Source organism: Procambarus clarkii, chromosome 5 (genome assembly GCF_040958095.1).
Source record: "Procambarus clarkii isolate CNS0578487 chromosome 5, FALCON_Pclarkii_2.0, whole genome shotgun sequence".
Classification (NCBI taxonomy): domain Eukaryota; kingdom Metazoa; phylum Arthropoda; class Malacostraca; order Decapoda; family Cambaridae; genus Procambarus; species Procambarus clarkii.
Window position 1 is genome coordinate 34,673,906 of NC_091154.1, and position 16,955 is coordinate 34,690,860.

The 16,955-nt window shown below is 50.3% G+C and overlaps 1 protein-coding gene and 1 long non-coding RNA gene across 5 annotated transcripts in view; both read right to left on the reverse strand.

Moving 5' to 3' along the window:
* Positions 1–16,955, reverse strand: part of LOC123763004 (ligand of Numb protein X 2) — a 281,655-nt gene that overhangs the window by 157,188 nt on the left and 107,512 nt on the right. The gene's annotated exons all lie outside the window — the stretch shown is intronic.
* On the reverse strand, positions 5,168–8,564 carry LOC138350280 (uncharacterized). Its single transcript, XR_011222052.1, has 2 exons — positions 6,757–8,564; positions 5,168–6,631 (listed from the first exon to the last, which is right to left on the reverse strand). It is a non-coding gene; the product is annotated as an uncharacterized lncRNA (long non-coding RNA).

Genomic DNA, 16,955 nt, shown 5'->3' on the forward strand with positions numbered 1-16,955 from the left:
CACAATAGCATTCAGCGGCTCGTATGATTATGCTCACCGGCCTACAGCATCATTATACGGGATAATTTGGAAATGCCTCCAATCGCCGGCACCGCGGCAAGCCATTCTCGCCCCCAAATATACATGTCAATAGACCCGGAAAATAAAAACTTTCCATATTCGAATGCCGGCCGCGCAAGCTCACCACAGAAAACTGCAGCCGATGGCTGGGGTAACTGCGGCGAATGGTGTAAAAATTCAACCCCTTTGATTCAACATTTATCCCCGACCGTTAATATTGCTGGCGCCACTCCGCTCTCCCACGGGGGTTCAATAAGGACTTGATCAACAAGATCAGAATTGATCAGAATTGATCTTGATCAATTCACGGTACTCTAACAAACTAAACTGGTTGGCGACAGTGATTATACGCCGTCAACCGGAGAACTGGTTGTCTACAGGCATGTGTCTCATTCTGTGCTGTATGCTGGCATGTGTCTCATTCTGTACTGTATGCTGGCATGTCTCTCATTCTGTACTGTATGCTGGCATGTGTCTCATTCTGTACTGTATGCTGGCATGTCTCTCATTCTGTACTGTATGCTGGCATGTCTCTCATTCTGTACTGTATGCTGGCATGTGTCTCATTCTGTACTGTATGCTGGCATCTCTCTCATTCTGTACTGTATGCTGGCATGTGTCTCATTCTGTACTGTATGCTGGCATGTGTCTCATTCTGTACTGTATGCTGGCATGTGTCTCATTCTGTACTGTATGCTGGCATGTGTCTCATTCTGTACTGTATGCTGGCATGTGTCTCATTCTGTACTGTATGCTGGCATGTGTCTCATTCTGTACTGTATGCTGGCATGTGTCTCATTCTGTACTGTATGCTGGCATGTGTCTCATTCTGTACTGTATGCTGGCATGTCTCTCATTCTGTACTGTATGCTGGCATGTGTCTCATTCTGTACTGTATGCTGGCATGTCTCTCATTCTGTACTGTATGCTGGCATGTCTCTCATTCTGTACTGTATGCTGGCATGTCTCTCATTCTGTACTGTATGCTGGCATGTCTCTCATTCTGTACTGTATGCTGGCATGTCTCTCATTCTGTACTGTATGCTGGCATCTCTCTCATTCTGTACTGTATGCTGGCACGTGTCTCATTCTGTACTGTATGCTGGCACGTGTCTCATTCTGTACTGTATGCTGGCACGTGTCTCATTCTGTACTGTATGCTGGCGTGTGTCTCATTCTGTACTGTATGCTGGCGTGTGTCTCATTCTGTACTGTATGCTGGCGTGTCTCATTCTGTACTGTATGCTGGCGTGTGTCTCATTCTGTACTGTATGCTGGCGTGTGTCTCATTCTGCACTGTATGCTGGCGTGTGTCTCATTCTGCACTGTATGCTGGCGTGTGTCTCATTCTGCACTGTATGCTGGCGTGTGTCTCATTCTGTACTGTATGCTGGCGTGTGTCTCATTCTGTACTGTATGCTGGCGTGTGTCTCATTCTGTACTGTATGCTGGCGTGTGTCTCATTCTGTACTGTATGCTGGCGTGTGTCTCATTCTGTACTGTATGCTGGCGTGTGTCTCATTCTGTACTGTATGCTGGCGTGTGTCTCATTCTGTACTGTATACTGGCATGTGTCTAAGTTGTCTAGAGACGTGTCTCACTCTCGGTTACCCATTTTATCTCTCGCCTCAATCTTCGTTTATTTTATCGTTTTAGACTATTTGTTCTTTGTTTCTGTGACTGTCTCTCCACCCGTCCCCGTCCCCGTCCCCTTCTGTCAGAGGACTGTCACAACGGATATTCTCCGCCCACTTAGCCTCCCCCCCTCTGCCACCCACACCCCGCCCACTTGCCCCCCCCCCCTGCCACCCACATCCACTTACGCGCTTTCATTTGTATTTCAGATCGTGAGTTGAGGAGGTTGGCCAGCCTCCAGGACCAGGCGAGTGCCAACACCCCCACCCGCAGGCAGCGGCGGCTTGCCACCCCCACCTGGAGGCAGCGGCTTGCCACCCCCCACCCGCAGGCGGCAGCGGCTTGCCACCCCCACCCGAAGGAGGTGGCGGCGTGTTACTCCCCCCCCCCCCCAAGGCAGCGACGCGTGGTTTACGATCTTCAACTGTCACCTCATCTCCTCTTAAGGTGTTATTTTTGTATTCACGTAACTGTACTCGCTTAATTGTACTGGGAGATGGCGTTGATCATTGGTCCCACCTTTCAACGCGATGCTGCGTCGATCAACTAGTGCACAAGTTCCTGAGCCAATCAGGGCCGTATCATTGTTACATTTGAACCTGTATATGGAGTCTGCCTCAGCCGCATACTCCAGGATTGGTCTGACATACGTGGTATACAACAGTGAACGGTTCCTTGCATAAATGTTTACAGGTAGTTCTGAATGCTGGTTATCCTCGCATATTCCGCTGATATCCACTTGAAGAGGGCCCCAGGAGTCAGGGTTGTTGTGATATCAACCTCTAGATGATCCATCCTTCCATCCCATCCCTTCCCCCCTCCCTTCCCCCTCCCCCCTGCCTCCCTCCCCACTTTTCATGAAGGATTTCATCTCCCATTTGTGTCCGTCATGCAAGTGTTATTCTTACACGGACAGAATAGCATTGGGCTGACGTCATATTATGAGTGCAACATATGTGCTGTCAGATTCAACTAGCATGCCAAGCCATCACCATGTCGGTCCACATGAGTGGGGGTGGGAAGACACGTGTGGTCTAGAGGCGCTCATAAATACTCTCACTCCGTCTAAGCAAAACAAAAACAACCAAACACTTAGTGGGCCAGCCAGAGGCTTAGGGCCCGCGCAGGAATTTCCCTGGAAAAAAAAAAGAAGTCGAATCAGTGGATTCTAAGGTCTATGTATTGTTGGTGGGGGTGTTGGTGGGGGGTGTTGGTGGGGGGTGTTGGTGGGGGGTGTTGGTGGGGGGTGTTGGTGGGGGGTGTTGGTGGGGGGTGTTGGTGGGGGGTGTTGGTGGGGGGTGTTGGTGGGGGGTGTTGGTGGGGGGTGTTGGTGGGGGGTGTTGGTGGGGGGTGTTGGTGGGGGGTGTTGGTGGGGGGTGTTGGTGGGGGGTGTTGGTGGGGGGTGTTGGTGGGGGGTGTTGGTGGGGGGTGTTGGTGGGGGGTGTTGGTGGGGGGTGTTGGTGGGGGGTGTTGGTGGGGGGTGTTGGTGGGGGGTGTTGGTGGGGGGTGTTGGTGGGGGGTGTTGGTGGGGGGTGTTGGTGGGGGTGTTGGTGGGGGTGTTGGTGGGGGGTGTTGGTGGGGGGTGTTGGTGGGGGGTGTTGGTGGGGGGTGTTGGGGGTGTTGGTGGGGACCTGGGCAGAGCAGCGCCAGTAGAAGCATCACCACTCCTCCAACTCCTCCCCGACAATTACAAGTTCACCTTCAAAGTGGGTCACCGCATGATTTATCTCACCATATCCCGTTTCCTGTAGTCACCCTCACACAGGGCGCTGGTGGCTGATTTGACAGAACGCTGGATACGTGGTCCCGGGTTTGATTCCCGGCGCCGGCGGAAAAAGATGGGTACCGTTTCTTTCACCCTGATGCCCCTGTTATCTAGTAGGAAATAGCTACTTGGGAGTTAGACGGCTGTTACGGGGCGCTTCCTAGTTGGTTCGGGGAAGGGGGGAGGGTTGTGGGGGGGTGTGAGTATGTGTGTGTGGGGGGGGTGTACTCACCTATTTGTGCTTGCGGGGGTTGAGCTTTGTTTCTTTGGTCCCGCTTCTCAACTGTCAATTAACTGGTGTACAGATTCCTGAGCCTACTGGGCTCTATCATATCTACAGTTGAAACTGTGTATGGAGTCAGCCTCCACCACATCACTTCCTAGTGCATTCCATTTACTAACTACTCTGACACTGAAAAAAATCTTTCTAATGTGTCTGTGGCTCATATGGGTACTAAGTTTCCACCTGTGTCCCCTTGTTCGTGTTTGTCTTTGTCCACCCTATCAATTCCCCTGAGAATTTTGTAGGTGGTTATCATGTCTCCCCTTACTCTTCTGTTTTCCAGGGATGTGAGGTTCAGCTCCTTCAGCCTTTCCTCGTAGCTCATACCACTCAGTTCCGGGACAAGTCTGGTGACATACCGCTGAATCTTCTCTAACGTTGCCTTGTGTTTATCTAGATATGGACTCCAGGCAGGAGCTGCATATTCCAGGATTGGTCTGACATAAGTGGTATACAGGGTCATGAACGATTCCTTACACAAGTTTCTAAAGGCAGTTCTTATGTTGGCCAACCTAGCATATGCCGCTGATGATATCCTTTTGATGTGGGCCTCTGGGGACAGGTTCGGTGTGATATGAACCCCCAGATCTTTCTATTTGACTCTTGCAGGATTTCACCTCCCAGATGGTATCTTGTGTTCAGCCTTCTGATCCCTTCGCCTAATTTCATTACTTTACACTTTCCTGAGTTGAACTTTAGCAGCCATTTTCTAGACCATTCCTCCAGTTTGTCCAGGTCATCTTGTAGTGTATCTTCATTTGCCGTCACACACAATGCGTCCTACCGTCACCCTCACACACGCTAGGGGCCTGGTAGCCTGGTGGATAGCGCTCAGGACTCTTAATTCTGTGGCGTGGGTTCGATTCCCGCACCAGGCAGAAACAAATGGGCAAAGATTCTTTCACCCTGAATGCCCCTGTTACCTAGCAGTAAATAGGTACTAAATAGGTACCTGGGAGTCAGTCAGCTGGCACGGGCTGCTTCCTGGAGTGTGTGTGTGTGTGTGTGTGTGGAGAAAAACAGTTGATTGACAGTTAAGAGGCGGGCCGAAAGAACAAAGCCCAACCCCCACAAACACAACTATGTGAATACACACACACACACACACACACACACACACACACACACACACACACACACACACACACACACACACACACACACACACACACACACGCCTCATACACACACACACACACACACACACACACACACACACACACACACACGCCTCATACCGTCCCCGCCATTCCACTCTCCGTAGCCTTAAACTGTCCAGCTCTCAAATTATTTTCTTCATAAATAAAAGCAGGATGTAAACTTTAGTCGAGAAGCAGTGCCAAGAAGAAGAAGAGAAACAAAGCCACAATATCAGTGTCCACTGATGGCCGCCGCTCTTCAGGGGGGGGAACTTAAAGCCAAGAAAAATATATTCTTTATTATCGAATACACAGATATAAAAAGTTTATATAACTATTTCCATTCACACAGTAGCCCTGTTACTCATTTCGAGTTGTCTAGTGATACAAACTCTGTTTTAGTGATAGCAATGGCTTGCAAATGTTAAAAAGAAACAGCCATAAGTTTATATTACAGCGGTTGGTAATTTGTTTTTCCTTGTTGACAAACTGGAACAAACAAGCTATAACAATACAAGTAGTTATTATTGATAAATGATCACAATATAGCCTCTTCAGCATAAAAGAATACAATGTTTAGTCAAGTATTCTCTAAGGGGTACATTAGTGAACACAAGTCTCGCGACACACGAGAGCTTATCATCCCCCTTTACAAGTAATGTGAGTAAAGACATACAGCCAAACAAACATGAGATGGCAAAACATTGCTGCTTAGAAATAATCGGCTACACAAGGTAGCACGGAGCCCCGTGATCCTCGCCGGTGACCAGGTGCCTGCTACTGCTACTGGGCTGCTTCCCCTACCTCAGGCAACCTCACTGCTGCCTGTCAGCTCACCCACTATCAGCCAAGGTCTGAACTAAGTGCTGGCAACACCTGGCGCTCCTATCACCGTGGTCACACTGCTGCGGTATATACATGCTTCTTCATCAATCTGCTGACTAAACAACAACTCTACGTTTATGACTACACTGGTCCACCATAACAGATATAATAAGCTGTTATGGTTGACAACTAAGCCCCTGCCTCTACACCTACTCTCAATGTCAAATGGGCTAACAAAAGGTACACAATTTCTCAACCGTCACAGAGCATAAAACTACCATTTCTAACTTTATGCGGACAAATATTTTGTTCCTGCAGGATGACTAGAACAATAATTAGTGCAGGAGGCGGTGTAGGTGGCGCGGGCTCAGGTCCTGTGGCCTGGAAGGGAGCAGGCGTAGCACAGTGCGCAGATGATGATGTAGGCGTGTTGGCGCAACATCCGGTCCAGACTAGACCGCCGTCGACCTCGCCTGGCTAGAGCCTCCATCTCCTCCAATTCCTGGTCAACTTCGGCATGACTGTCGTCAGCCACAAGCCTCGACGTATCCTCAAGCTCGGCGGGGTCCTGGTCGCTCTCCGGAAGGCCCTCTGCTGTGGCAGAAGGCCGCCGGATCATTTTCTTCATAAATACCGGTGACAGAAGGTATAAATCCATGGTAGACGCTTGCCTCACAGCAAAACTTAATAAATGGTAAAGATTATTTCGACAAGCTTCGTATACAATACTCTGTTGAATCAGATATAATTCGTCACTATTTATAGCAGAAGAGAGATGGTCGTTTGTCACTGGCGATGACCACTAATGGCGTGATGGGCAGCGGCTGAAATCCTTGTGGGTCTCCTGGACAACTTGCAGGTCGCAGTCTTCCCTGCTTTTATCTTCACTTGCTCCTCGAGATGGCGCTGACGAGAGCTGTAGAGCTGTGTGCGAGGGGACAAAGGCTTAATGTTACAAATATACCTACACATTATTGATTCAATTACTAAGGCAATATATATACACATTAAAAGTATTTGAAAAGGCCAAATTCAGAAATATGTATTACCACTTCTGATATTGTCTACAGGCGGCGACGATCCAAACTGAGTAACAGCGCCGACTGGAATCTTATACGCTCTAAAATCTCTAAAATCTTACACGTTCGTAAGGAGTGGAGGAGGAAGTGGAGACTTAGGGATGGGAGGTTTTGGGACCAACAAGCAGGGAGGCGAAGGATCTCCAGCGTATTCCAGGATCTCAACCTTGGGGTACTATAGGACGAGCCTTTGGCACTTTAAGAAACTTTTCTCTAAGTTTCTGACAGCAAGGATGGTGAATTAGTGCATTCTTGGCTGTGAGTCAGACTTGGAAGATGGCGTACACGACCAAGAGGAAACACAGCAGCACAGCATAGGTACAGCCAAATACTTGAGTCTCCATATTGAAGTATTTGTTATTTGAAGGCGTCGAGTGTTGTCAGAAGAACGGCCAGCTGGACAATCTTATTACCTGCTCGGCATTATGACTGCTGCCAAGTATGCAGCGCCCAAAATGATCAAAGACAAGTTGAGCTCAGTACACGGCTCCTTCCAGGATTGCGTAGAGGACCACGAGGAACACTACCAAGATGAGGTAAGTGCAACCCAGGCTTCTGTGTTCATCCATGTTGATCTCGTCTCAGGCCACACGTATATATATATCGTTTATTTTTGCTTAATCTTGGTCTTTAATAGAAGGCACTGTCCAAAACGATGTAGAGGACAATGAGGAAGGCCAAAAGAATGGCGTAAGTGTAGCCCAAGTTCAAATGCTCGCCGACAGACATCTTAATGTGAAATTCGTTACTATATTAAAATACAAAATTCAAAATCTTCACTTAGAAGAAGGTGCTCTGCATGCAGAGATAGAGCACGAGCAGGAAAGTCAGGAGAATGCCGTATGTGTAAGCAAGATGTCGGTTTTCATTCATAGTTGGTAAGGTCTGACAGTAATCTACCACGAACGATGCTTTTAAGTACACTTCTGCCTCAGAGCGTGATGTAAATCTTGCCTGGCTGAAGGTTAGCTCTACTGATGGCCGTCAGGTGTCCTAGAGTGCCTCGAGGACGATGTAGAGGAAGGCAAGGCAGAAGAGCAGGGTGAAGTAGGTGCTGGCCAGGGACTTGTGCTCCATTATATCAACAATCCGAGAAGACGAGGACAAAACTTGTGGGTGTGAGGAGTGTCCTGGACTCCTGTGGTTGGGCCGAGGAGAGAGAGGATGCAGTTACCGGGAGGTCCTATGGTCCCTTTTACTGCGACGAAGGATGAGTGAGAACGTTGGCTTCGCACCGAGGAAGGTGGTGGTAGTAGGGGGTCAGAATACGCTGGAGTGTGATCAAATCACGTCACTGGGATTGGAACGGGAAAGGGTCTGGAGAGGGTAAGGGTTATAAAGTCATGTTCTTAGAACACGACCCCCTCCAACACCATATATAACACCACTAAGAACGCGACGAGGATAATATATGTGAAGACAAGATTCTTGTTTTCCAATTCTGCCATTCGATGTCCAGTGCACTACTATAGCACAAAGTTGCACCCACCGACACGAGTAGTTCAGCTTCCTTATCCACACCTTTACCAGCCGACTCTCCACCAGCAAGTGTTCCCAGGCGCCGCCTCACGCCCCCTTTTATAGGCAGTACAAGCTTCCTCAAAGTGGGCGACCCAGCGACCCATGACAAAAATTGACCATGGCGCCAGCGTCAATATGCTTCGCAGGGTGCCAGAGAGTATCGTACGCTGGCGCAACTTGGTGGCGGGCCCAAGGAATTGGCACATACCTGCACGTCCTGCGGGTAAAAAGGCACAGCATTGGCGCCACCTTTTCCGAGTTTCTCGAATGTGTTTTCTCTTGCATAAGGTGAATTCCGAACAATTAAATCATCGTACCATAGTGTGCCATCACCCTCCCTCTCTCTCTCCCCCCTATCAGACCCCTCCCATCACCCCCCCTCTCCCCCCCATCATCCCCCCCCATCATCCCCCCCATCACCACGCCTCAATACCGCATCATCTATCGTTAACCTTAATCCCCCACACACCCCCACAATTCACCCGCCCCACACACACAACTCCCCCCCCCCATATCTCTCTTCTCCTCCACACTGTCTCCACATGACCACACCCCCACCACTATCCCTACCATATCCCCATCACTTGCCCCCTCACATCATTATACCACCCCATCACTTGCCACCCCATCACCCCGCCTCCAGGTGCGTCACGAGTGTTTCCGCCTCGCCTCGTGAGGTTCGTGTGGGGGTGGACAGTTTTTAGGTATTTTCATTTTAAAGGTCTCGTCACGAGGTGGTGACGAGACATCTCCGGAGCTTGCTCACTCTCCGCGTGCGTCTCCACTCACCTAGTTGTGCTTGCGGGGGTTGAGCTTTGGCTCTTTGGTCCCCCCCAAAGGTCTGTGTGTGTGTGTTTACTAGTTGTGTTTTTGCGGGGGTTGAGCTTTGCTCTTTCGGCCCGCCTCTCAACTGTCAATCAACTGTTTACTATTTTTTTTCTCTCTCCACACCACACACACACCAGGAAGCAGCCCGTGACAGCTGACTAACTCCCAGGTACCTATTTACTGCTAGGTAACAGGGGCACTTAGGGTGAAAGAAACTTTGCCCATTTGTTTCTGCCTCGTGCGGGAATCGAACCCGCGCCACAGAATTACGAGTCCTGAGCGCTATCCACCAGGCTACGAGACCCCTGTGCGTGTGCGCGCGCGCGTATCTACCACCCACCAAGGTGTACGCCTAGACCTGTGGGTTGTACAAAAACAGGGCTGCATACAAGTCTACATTATGGACCCACCTGTGAAATAAAAAAATGAGTTGGGGCCCAAGAGTCCAAGCAGACATCAACACACACAGATAAGCACCTTGAGATTAATAACATAAAAACAAGAAAAAGGAAATCGAATCAAGAGGTTAAGTCCCACAGCAAAACAACACAGCCTCTCACAGAGCAGGGGCCAGATTCACGAAAGCACTTACGCAAGTACTTACGAACGTGTACATCTTTCCTCAATCTTTGACGGCTTTGGTTACATTTATTAAACAGTTTACAAGCATGAAAACTTCCCATTCAACTGTTGTTATTGTTATAAACAGCCTCGTGGTGCTTCCGAGCTCATTGTTTAATAATTGGAAACAAAGCCGCCAAAGATTGAGAAAACATGTACAGGTTCGTAAGTGCTTGTGTAACTGCTTCGTGAATCTGGCCCCAGGTCAAGACACGCTCTAGAGGATGGTCGCACGAGAGCTCCTTCAACATGGGCCACTGAAACAGAAGGAAAGGCCGAGATAAATAGGTCTAATCACGCTAGAAACGGGAGAAAACGCAACATAATTGTCACATAACATTCGGAAGAGGCGAAGCGGAGAGAATCAAAAGCATGAACACGGGCGGGGGAAGTAGAGTCCCAGACGTGTTCAGAAGTGTTAAGTTAGTACACTAGGGTGTTCAGAAGTGTTAAGTTAGTACACTAGGGTGTTCAGAAGTGTTAAGTTAGTACACTAGGGTGTTCAGAAGTGTTAAGTTAGTACACTAGGGTGTTCAGAAGTGTTAAGTTAGTACACTAGGATGTTCAGAAGTGTTAAGTTACTACACTAGGGTGTTCAGAAGTGTTAAGTTAGTACACTAGGGTGTTCAGAAGTGTTAAGTTAGTACACTAGGGTGTTCAGAAGTGTTAAGTTAGTACACTAGGGTGTTCAGAAGTGTTAAGTTAGAACACTAGGGTGTTCAGAAGTGTTAAGTTAGGACACTAGGGTGTTCAGAAGTGTTAAGTTAGGACACTAGGGTGTTCAGAAGTGTTAAGATAGTACACTAGGGTGTTCAGAAGTGTTAAGTTAGTACACTAGGATGTTCAGAAGTGTTAAGTTAGTACACTAGGGTGTTCAGAAGCGAGAGGCTCGGCAACCATTACTATAACACCAGGGGACTGGAAAGCGCGCACGCATGCACGCACGCACTTATGCACGCACCACAACATTTTACAAGTGTCAACATCATCACTTTTACGGTAATGTTAAATTTGCGTCACACACACATGTTCGCGCCGGTCAAGGTGTCGAGAATGGTAGTATGATCCACTTTGCTGTTGTGCGGTGCATCATGCAGGCAAGTCGCTGCTTTATACGTAACGACACGCACTCGGTCCTCGTAGCCGAGTGGACGTCGCTCGGGCGGGGTCGTTGTCATAAGGGTCCGGGTTCGATTCCCAGTTGAGGCACAAACAAATGGGCAGATTTTCTTTCACTTGATGCCATGTTCACCTAGCAGTATATAGGTACCTGGGAATTAGACAGCTGCTTTACGGGTACAGTCAGTACATTAGACAACCGACGGCAAGAAAGGCGGGGTCCAGGAGCTAATAGCACGTTCCTGCAGCCACAAACATTAAATGCAAAGAGTACGTGCGTGCGTACACACACGTGTACACACACACGTACATACGTACACACACACGTATACACACACACGTGTACACACACACGTGTACACACACACGTGTACACACACACGTGTACACACACACGTGTACACACACACGTGTACACACACACGTGTACACACACACGTGTACACACACCCCACACAAACAACACACACACACACACACACACACACACACACACACACACACACACACACACACACACACACACACACACACACACACACACTACACACAAACACGCACTACACACAAACACGCACTACACACAAACACGCACTACACACAAACACACACTACACACAAACACACACTACACACAAACACACACTACACACAAACACACACACACTACACACAAAACACACACATACCGTAGATGCCACAATATACTGGCTTGCGAGTACTACGTGACCTAACCTGAGGCGCTGTTGCACACCTGCCAAATTCCTGAGAGGCAGGCAGAGAGAAAGCGCAGGCAGCTGCCCGTGCAGCAGCGCGAAATGCGAGGCCGCTGCCCGGGCAGGAGGGTCAATGCGAGGCCGCTGCACGGGCAGGAGGGTCAATGCGAGGCAGCTGCACGGGCAGGAGGGTCAATGCGAGGCAGCTGCACGGGCAGGAGGGTCAATGCGAGGCAGCTGCACGGGCAGGAGGGTCAATGCGAGGCAGCTGCACGGGCAGGAGGGTCAATGCGAGGCAGCTGCACGGGCAGGAGGGTCAATGCGAGGCAGCTGCACGGGCAGGAGGGTCAATGCGAGGCAGCTGCACGGGCAGGAGGGTCAATGCGAGGCAGCTGCACGTGCAGGAGGGTCAATGCGAGGCAGCTGCACGGGCAGGAGGGTCAATGCGAGGCAGCTGCACGGGCAGGAGGGTCAATGCGAGGCAGCTGCACGTGCAGGAGGGTCAATGCGAGGCAGCTGCACGTGCAGGAGGGTCAATGCGAGGCAGCTGCACGTGCAGGAGGGTCAATGCGAGGCAGCTGCACGTGCAGGAGGGTCAATGCGAGGCAGCTGCACGTGCAGGAGGGTCAATGCGAGGCAGCTGCACGTGCAGGAGGGTCAATGCGAGGCAGCTGCACGTGCAGGAGGGTCAATGCGAGGCAGCTGCACGTGCAGGAGGGTCAATGCGAGGCAGCTGCACGTGCAGGAGGGTCAATGCGAGGCAGCTGCACGTGCAGGAGGGTCAATGCGAGGCAGCTGCACGTGCAGGAGGGTCAATGCGAGGCAGCTGCACGTGCAGGAGGGTCAATGCGAGGCAGCTGCACGTGCAGGAGGGTCAATGCGAGGCAGCTGCACGTGCAGGAGGGTCAATGCGAGGCAGCTGCACGTGCAGGAGGGTCAATGCGAGGCAGCTGCACGTGCAGGAGGGTCAATGCGAGGCAGCTGCACGTGCAGGAGGGTCAATGCGAGGCAGCTGCACGTGCAGGAGGGTCAATGCGAGGCAGCAGCACGTGCAGGAGGGTCAATGCGAGGCAGCTGCACGTGCAGGAGGGTCAATGCGAGGCAGCTGCACGTGCAGGAGGGTCAATGCGAGGCAGCTGTACGTGCAGGAGGGTCAATGCGAGGCAGCTGCACCTTCAGGAGGGTCAAGAGAGCAACATTACAAGCACCTTATCTACCAATAGACAGGACCCCGGGCTTCAGGTCCACTGCTGACCGTGTGTACTGTGTATGAATACGTGTTAATCATACGTTCCTCCTACAAGATCATTTAATGAATACTTGTCAATAAATGTATTATTAAACATTCTAAAATAATTATATTTCCACTAATGTCCTTGTCTTACGCGTCGGTAAAGGCAGTAACGCCAGACCAACTCGACACGAATGTCTTTCCTGTAAATAGGATCACGAGTTCTGTTTAAGGTGAAGTCTTAACAAATCTAAGATTAGTACTAAAAATAAAGGGGAAATACCAGTGAGAAGCAAACCAGATTCTGAATCACATGAGGATTCCCATATATTGTGAGTGTGTATGTGTGTTTGAGGCGCACTTGGCGATCGCAGGATTGTGAGGTGCCTACAACTGACTAAGCCAAGCCAAGCCAAGCCTCCGCCGCCACCCACACCTCAAAGCCAAGCCACCGCCGCCGCCACAGCCACCCACTTCACCCACTCTCGAAGATAATATCTGCATTTCACAAGCCTTTCTTGTCGGCATCCCTGCGAGATGACGTGGGGGGGGGGTGGCTTTTGACGTCAGGTCTGCCCCACGTGGTATCCCACCCGACTCTGGATTTCTGTACAGCAAAGATTGGTTTTGAACGAGGAATTTTGTATGTATCAATGATTTTCGGTGTCTATTGAAGTTCACTTTGTTTCTACAGCAGGTGCCTTCGCGCATATGGTGATATTCCATATATAAAAATGGAACATTTTCTAATGTTTCAGCCGAGGATGCCAGATGATCTGATGTGCTGGTAACGCAGGCAGCCACGCCAATCAGATAGGGAGTCCTGAATACCCAGTGCGGCTTGCAAACACAATTGTCAGGTATTGGAAGCTATGAGGTCGTGACCACACGCGGGTTATAATGAAAATCCTGGGTCATTATACTTGTTCACGAAGATTAGTTACGTTCCTGGGGTGACGAGACCCTCCTCGCTGGAGACCACAGTGTGTTGTGTGTGTGTGTGTGTGCTGTGACTGGCTCCCTCCCTCCCTTCCAGCTGACTCCTGGAAGGGGGAGGGGGGGGGGGTAGGAGAATCCAAATCTCTCATGGGGGGTTCAACACGTGCTGGAGATTGACGCACTCTACGACGCACAACATCACGTGCACCCCACGACACACACACACACACACACGTCACGTGCACCCCACGACACACACACACACGTCACGTGCACCCCACGACACACACACACACACGTCACGTGCACCCCACGACACACACACACACACACACACACACACGTCACGTGCACCCCACGACACACACACACACACACACACACACACACACACACACACACACACACACACACACACACACACACACACACACACACACACACACACCATGTGCACCCCACGACGCACACGTCATGTGCACCCCACGACGCACACGTCATGTGCACCCCACGACGCACACGTCATGTGCACCCCACGACGCACAACATGTGCACCCCACGACACATACCGTCATGTGCACCCCACGACACATACCGTCATGTGCACCCCACGACACACAAGCAGCCCCAACACACCCATTGCCCCTAATCATCAGCTTCCTTACCACCTTCCAAGGCGTTCTTGGTGATGCTGGCGGCTGAGTAACTTCCCCATAAAGCAGACGAGCTGTCACGGAACAGTTGACAAGTTAAGAGTTATTTTGGGGGTCAAGATATTGGCACGGCATGCGGACGCATGCACCATACTGCCCACCAGCCCACCTCTGCACCGCATGTCCGCATTCGAAATCGTGAAATCCCTCCCAGTACCCCACCTGCAAGGAGCGTTTCTTTCCTCAAGCCTCCCGTAGGTCACTTGGCACCCCCGGAGGTGTAAGTTGTCATCTTCGAGTGTGGGTGCCAATATTTCGCACCAAAAATATCTCCCAGGTTATTAACTGAGGTGCCGATATCAAGTTACATTAATAAGGCTGCCATCTTCAGTGTGCTGTGAGGGCGGCGCGGGTACTGAATGGTGGAGGTCAGTGTTATCCACACGGCCTTAAACCATCAGTTATTACTTTGGCCGAATACGCGCTCTCCTCCGCCTCCTGCGTCACGCTGGCCAGAACGCCTCGCCATCAGTCCTGCGCCGCGGCGCGGCACGGCACGTCACGTCGAGCCTGAGAGTAAGGCGTCGCGTGAGCCATGTAATCCTCTCATAACACATCAGTATATAGCTCCTCCACAAAAGCAGAGTCTTCAGGTGGCGCACAAAAGCAGAGTCACCAGCTGGTCCACATAACTCGTTAAGAATTTAAGGAGTCCAAGAAAACAACATTTCAGCTTCGTTTTGATACCAATCACATAAACTCAAGCGCCAGGGAATACAAACCCGTAAGCCAACACCAATAACCCCGGACGATCTTGTTTTAACGAGCAAACTCAACTCTCAGGAAGACAACAAACAGGCTGCATAACAAGGCCTTTTAAACCCCCAATGTAAAGCTGATGTTGATACGTTGTTAAGGCACTCTGCATTCTCGAGACTGGCAAGAGGCCATTTCTGCAGCCCTGTAAGAGCCCCCATTTAAGACTGGTAATATTGAGACGCTTACTAGAAGGCCGTAGTGCTTGAATGAAGGCGAAGGAAAGGTCCAATTTGAAAATGTATTAAAAACTACATTTTCGGACGTAACTTACATCCTTTCTCAAGGTGCTGGTTGGAACCTGTTACACCTTGAGAAAGTTCCAAAAGGTTCCATTGTATTGGAACCTTCTTCAATGCAGTGTTCTGAACATTGTATACAGCCCCTTGTGAAAGTATAAGTTGTTCGAAAATTTGGTTTATAACACACTTACACGCACACATTGGTCCTTTCATTCACCTTCACTAATTACTTAATTATATACTATATAATTACTTCATGATTATAATTATGGATTATAATTACTTCACTAATAATCAGATATTACTAATTTGAAACAGTGTTCCCATTCCCACAGACTTAGACTATTGTGAACACCAAATCATATTTTACTCAATGGATTGGGCTTTCATTTGATAATTACTTACTGAACTCTGCAGACTCCACTGGTGACTTCACGCCAGTGTGTGTATGTGTAAGGGGGGGGGGGGATTTATATATATATACCACTACAAGTGGTAAGTCCTACAACCACATTCAGGAAGATGATATACCCAACCAAACACAAGAGGACGCATGCCCCAACATGCCCTACTCTGCCCCTATGTACCCTGTATTGCCTTCTAGTTTATGGCATTCCCCCACCACCCCCCCCCCCCCCACCCACCACCCCCCGACCCTTATATATTTAACAACGATCTCATTCAACACATATCTTGGAGCCGGAGGAAATCGAGGGAGGGGAGAGGAGGGGGTTGGTTCTTCCCAGAAACATTGTGCCTCTTTGGTGCCAACACTGCCAGAAGCGCCGCCACACCCACCACCAGGCGCCAGAAGCACCGCCACACCCACCACCAGGCGCCAGAAGCACCGCCACACCCACCACCAGGCGCCAGAAGCACCGCCACACCCACCACCAGGCGCCAGAAGCACCGCCACACCCACCACCAGGCGCCAGAAGCACCGCCACACCCACCACCAGGTCCACTCCCAACACCAGCAGCGTCACCACAACCATCACCACCATAACCCCCAAATACCATCACTAGTCCAGTCACTCCTACCACCACCACCACCATTTACCACGTCTCCACCCCTCACCCTCCAACTACCATCCCTCCATCGTCCCCTCGCTCCTCGAGGCCTCACGTATAACTACCACAACATAGGTATACAACTCCAAATCACCAATGAAGATTACTTTCATCACCATAGCTGCGGCCACCCAGGCTGCCACACGAGGTTTCTACTGCCTCGGCTTACAAATACAACCCCACCAAGTAAAAAATGAAAGATACCATGAGATCCAGCAGTGCTTCAAGTGCTACGAGCTCTCCCACCCCACTAACAAGTGCCAGTACCCTGTCCAGAAGTGCCGCCTGTGCGCACTAGACCATCACTACTCCATATGTAAGGCAACAGCCCATCGCTGCTTGCTCTGTGATGGCAATCACCCCGCAATTTCCTACCGCTGCCGCCGCAGCGGTAGGCAGACAGGAAAACATC